The sequence below is a fragment of the Ursus arctos genome, unplaced genomic scaffold, assembly GCF_023065955.2.
Source record: "Ursus arctos isolate Adak ecotype North America unplaced genomic scaffold, UrsArc2.0 scaffold_37, whole genome shotgun sequence".
NCBI classification, from domain to species: Eukaryota; Metazoa; Chordata; class Mammalia; order Carnivora; family Ursidae; genus Ursus; species Ursus arctos.
This window is the reverse complement of record NW_026623053.1, coordinates 17,039,011-17,044,043: the sequence shown is the minus strand read 5'-3', so window position 1 is coordinate 17,044,043 and position 5,033 is coordinate 17,039,011. Positions and strand designations below refer to the sequence as shown.

Below are 5,033 nucleotides of genomic sequence, written 5' to 3'. Positions count from 1 at the left end.
TGACATTTCATACTATAAAATATACACTACCTATACTATCCATTTTATGCTACAGTCTCCAGAAAAGAGGAGCTAGCTCTTTTCCCATTTCTTTGAACAGCACCTATACCACAGGCTCTTGGTGACGTTTGGGAGAGTGGTCAACACCCAACTTTACAGGCAGGTAGGAGGGCACCAGAACACTCCATGAGCAGTGATCATCAGGAATGAGAAAGGGCACCGTGTTTACCCCTGAATTTGAGGGCTAGTTCTGTGGAGACTAATCTCATGACTAATCCGTAGGTGATAAAAACCACTGCAAGGACTAATTGCATTCTCGTTTACTTTGTTATTTATTATTCTAGGGAGTCTAGTTATATCATCATATGGGTATTAGAGCAATGGAAGGACAAACAACAGTAATTTGGAATGCCAGAGAATAAATTCATCACTCCAGCTTCCAGCTAAAGCCCCGGGATAGCCTTGTCTATGACCTGACAGATAATCACACAACCACACAAAACCCGTTTTTAATCTAGGACCATGATTTATTTAACCAACTCTCAACTGATAAGTATTTATAGAGCTGTATTATGTAGTATAAATTTCACTGTTACATAAAATACTGAAAGGAACATTCTTACAGGTGCATCTGCATCAATATTTCTTTTTTTTTTAAGAGTTTATTTATTTATTTGACAGAGAGAGAAACACACATCCAGTGAGAGAGGGAACACAAGCAGGGGAAGTGGGAGAGGAAGAAGCAGGCTCATAGCGGAGGAGCCCGATGTGGGGCTCGATCCCATAACGCCGGGATCACGCCCTGAGCCGAAGGCAGACGCTTAGCGACTAAGCCACCCAGGCGCCCCTGCATCAATATTTCTTAAGGACAAATTCCTAAATACGGATTGTTGACTGACGTGGAATGTACATCTTCAAGGCTTCTGATTCTTATCCATTGGTCCTTCCACACTTCATTATGCCCCAGTCCTTTGATGCCCTCACTTTCCTCCTTACCCTACTTAAATTCCTCAACAAGCATTATCATCACTCACTTGAACATAGCCTCAGCCTCCTGACCCCTCTCACTTCATTGTACTCAAGGCAAAACTATAACACCTGTTGAATCCAACGCTCCATCTGCTCTGCCCCTGCGGCCATCACAATATGGCCGGAGAAACACACAGAAGCACACTGACTGGCCTCACTTTATGGCCACTAGCTTGAAATGAGTCCTTAGTGTTTCTACCGCCATCATGCTAGGTATCTCTAGACCATTCACTCTCCCAGTATCCTCCTTGACTGTTTCATACCATGTTGTTTCTCATCAACCTCCCATCTCTCCCTCTACCCCATTCTGACACTCAGCTTCCTATTTCATTGTGAAAACTGAAATAACCAGAAGAGAGACCCTATAGATTTCTACCACAACACAGCCTTAAGAGCAGGTGCTTGCTTATGTTCTCTGTCTTCCCACCTGTTAACCATAGATGAATGGTCTCTGCTCCAGTCTACCTCAAGGATATCACTCCAGCAACTTTGCTCTTTTGCTCCTACATTATCAATTTTTTCCTCTCAACTGCATCATTCCCACCAGCATATAAACATGCTGCTATCTCCCCATTTTAAATATAAAACTATTTTCTCTTGATCCTCTTCCCTTGCCAACGATTATCCCCTTTTGGCAAAACTCTTTAAATACTTGCCTATACTCACGGTGTTCGATTTCTCTCCTCCCATTCTCTCTTGTTATCATCTTCATTGAGGTAGAATTTACCTACAATAAAATACACCAGTTTGTTGAATTTTGAAAAATGTAAGTAGTCATATGACAACAACCACAATTAAGATACAGAACATTTCCATCACCCCCAAAATGTCCACATATACCTTTTATCCTGCTTTCCTTGCATTAAATGAAGGCTTTTTTTTTATGATTCCATTTTATCTCCACTATTGGATTATGAGTTTTATAAATTAATGGTTTTTCTAGGGACTGTAGTCTACATCTTTAATTTATCACAGTTCAGTTTTGAAAAATATTATACTATATCACATATAATTTAAGAACCTTACAACAGTATATTTCCAAATTCTTCTTCCTTGGTGCTGTTGTTTTCATATGTCTTACTTCTCTGTATGCCATAAATCCTGCAATGCATTGTTGTTAGTTTTGCTCTAGATAATGAATTATGTTTTAAAGAGTTTTTTAGGGGCACCTGGGTGGCTCAGTCAGTTAAGCAACTGCCTTCAGCTTGAGTCCTGGCATCAAGCCCCACATCAGGTTCCTTGCTCAGCAGGGAGTCTGCTTCTTCCTCTCCCTCTGCTGCTCCCCCCCTTTGTGCTCACTCTCTCCCTCTCTCTCAAAATACATAAATAAATAAATAAATAAATAAATAAATAAATAAATAAATAAATCTTTTAAAAAGTTTGGTTTTTTTTTTAAAGATTTTATTTATTTATTTGCCAGAGAGAGTGAGCACAAGCAGGGGGAGTGACAGGCAGAAGCAGGCAGAGGGAGAAGCAGGCTCCCTGGTGAGCAAGGAACCCGATGTGGGGCTCGATCCCAGGACCGTGGGATCATGACCTGAGCTGAAGGCAGACGCTTAACCGACTGAGCCACCCAGGCGCCCCAAAAAAGGTTGTTTTTTTAAATAAGAAAAACTTTCATATTTGTGCACATATTTACCATTTCTGTCATTCTTCATTGTGTAGATCCAAGAATCCTTTATTATTTCTTTTGACATAGGATTCCTGCCATAAACTTTCTCAGCTTTTGTTGGTCTTAAAATTTTCTTTCAAACAGAAGTTCTCACATCATTATTACTGAACCAACGTACTAGTAGGAAAGCACAGAAACAAAGAAAAAAATTATTTTCCCAGTAAAACTTGTCCAACTGTTCAGAGAGTGGTGATGTTTTCTGCTTGATATAGTAAAATACTAGTGACCTGAATACAGCATAAATATGTGTCTCATCTCATGGGCTATTCCTCAGAGACCCAAGCTGGTTCTTCTCCAGGGTTTCCTCTTAGAGTTGTACCTGATTTTCTTACCAGTTTTCATCCAAATCCATTAGGGAATGGGATGATTCTGCTTTTGTTTCTTGGCCAGGAATTGCTTGATCCTAAAAGTCTTGTGAGAAAACTATGCTGAGCAGCAGAGTCAACCTCACTTGCCACAGTGGCGGGGTCTTGTGAGCACAGTTTAACAGCAGTCTTAATTTTTAAATTAATTTATTTGAAAGAGAGTGAGGGAGTCCACGTGCACACGCACACGTGCACATGGGGAGAGGGGGGCAAAGGGAGAGGGAGAGAGAATCTCAAGCAGTCTCCCTGCTGAGCACAGAGCCTGACACTGGGCTTGATCTCAATACCCTGAGATCATGACCTGAGCTGAAATCAAGAGATGGAGGGGCGCCTGGGTAGCACAGTCCTTAGGCGTCTGCCTTTGGCTCAGGGCATGATCCTGGCGTTCTGGGATCGAGTCCCACATCGGGCTCCTCCGCTGGGAGCCTGCTTCTTCCTCTCCCACTCCCCCTGCTTGTGTTCCCTCTCTCACTGGCTGTCTCTATCTGTCAAATAAATAAATCTTAAAAAAAAAAAAAAAAGGAGACGGATGCTTTAACCAACTGAGCCACCCAGGTGCCCCAGTCTTAAAATCTTTTTATTTTGCTTTTATTTTATTTTTTTAAGATTTTATTTATTTATTTGACAGAGAGAGAGACAGCCAGCGAGAAAGGGAACACAAGCAGGGGGAGTGGTAGAGGAAGGAGCAGGCTCCCAGCGGAGCAGGGAACCCGATGCGGGGCTCGATCCCAAGACCCTGGGATCACACCCTGAGCCGAAGGCAGACGCTTAATGACTGAGCCACCCAGGCACCCCTATTTTGCTTTTATTTTTGAAAAATATTTTCACTCAGCATAGGATTCTGGATTGATATGTTTTTGTTTCTTTCAGCACTTTAAAGATGTTGTGCTGTTTGTCTTCTGGCCTGTGGGGCTTCTGGTGTGAAGTCTGCTGTCGTTCTTTATCTTTATTTCTCTTTTTGTAACATGTGTTGTTTCCCCAGGCTGCTTTAAAGATTTTTTCCATCATCACTGGGTTTTAACAATTTGATTATGATGCGTTGTTTAGTTTCTTTTGCAGTGTCTTAAAGTTCACTAATCTTTTCAGTATTGTACTTTTTATTTCTAAAAATTTTATTTGGGTCTTTTAAAAATATATATCTTCCATTTCTCTCCAAATTGAGTTTATGTTTCTCTTGATACCTTTGATCATGTTTATAAGATTTATAATACTCATTGTTTATAATAGGTCCTTGTTTATGAATTCCATGATTTTCTGTCATTTCTGGTTCTGTTTCTATTGATTGCCTTTTAATCTGATTGTACATCATATTTCACTGATTCTTTAAAGGCCTGGTAATTTTCAACCGGATAAAGAATTGTGAATTTTGATTTACTTGTTACTGTATTGTGTTGTATTCCATTAAAGATTGTTGAATTTTTTTCTGGCGTCCAATCAAGGTACTTGTGGATAATTTTAATCCCTTTCAGACTTGATTTTAAGCTTTCTTAGAGTGGGTCCAGAACAGGCTTTATTTTGGACTAATTTAGTTCCATCACTAAGGCATGATCCTTCTGAGGACTTCAACCAATGTATTATGGGTCTCTTCATTTTGGTTGGTGGAAACATGCGTACCTTCCAGCACTGTGTGATCTCCAGCACTTGTTCCTTTCCCAGCCTTGGGGAGTTTCTCACATTTATGTGTAGATCCATACTTAGCCAAAGACTCAAGAAGATTCCTCTGGATATCTTCAGAGCTTTTCTCTGTGAAGCACCTGCTTTTCAGTATGTTGCCTTCTAAGTTCTAGCTATCTTGATATACTCAAACTTTGATCCTAATCTCTTCAATTCAGTAGGAGTGTTAGGTTCTTTGGGTTCCTCTTCCCGACAGTATGGCCTGAAAACTGGCTCTAAAGAGTAAGCTGGGAGATCATAAAGCTCATCCCATTTGTTTCCCTTCTCTCAGTGATCACAGTCCTGTGCTGCCT

The 5,033-nt window shown here is 40.7% G+C and overlaps 1 pseudogene; it reads right to left on the bottom strand.

The window, feature by feature from the left end:
• Positions 1–2,971: 2,971 nt before the first annotated feature.
• On the bottom strand, positions 2,972–4,758 carry LOC113266059 (60S ribosomal protein L39-like; annotated as a pseudogene).
• Between the last annotated feature and the right edge of the window lie 275 nt (positions 4,759–5,033).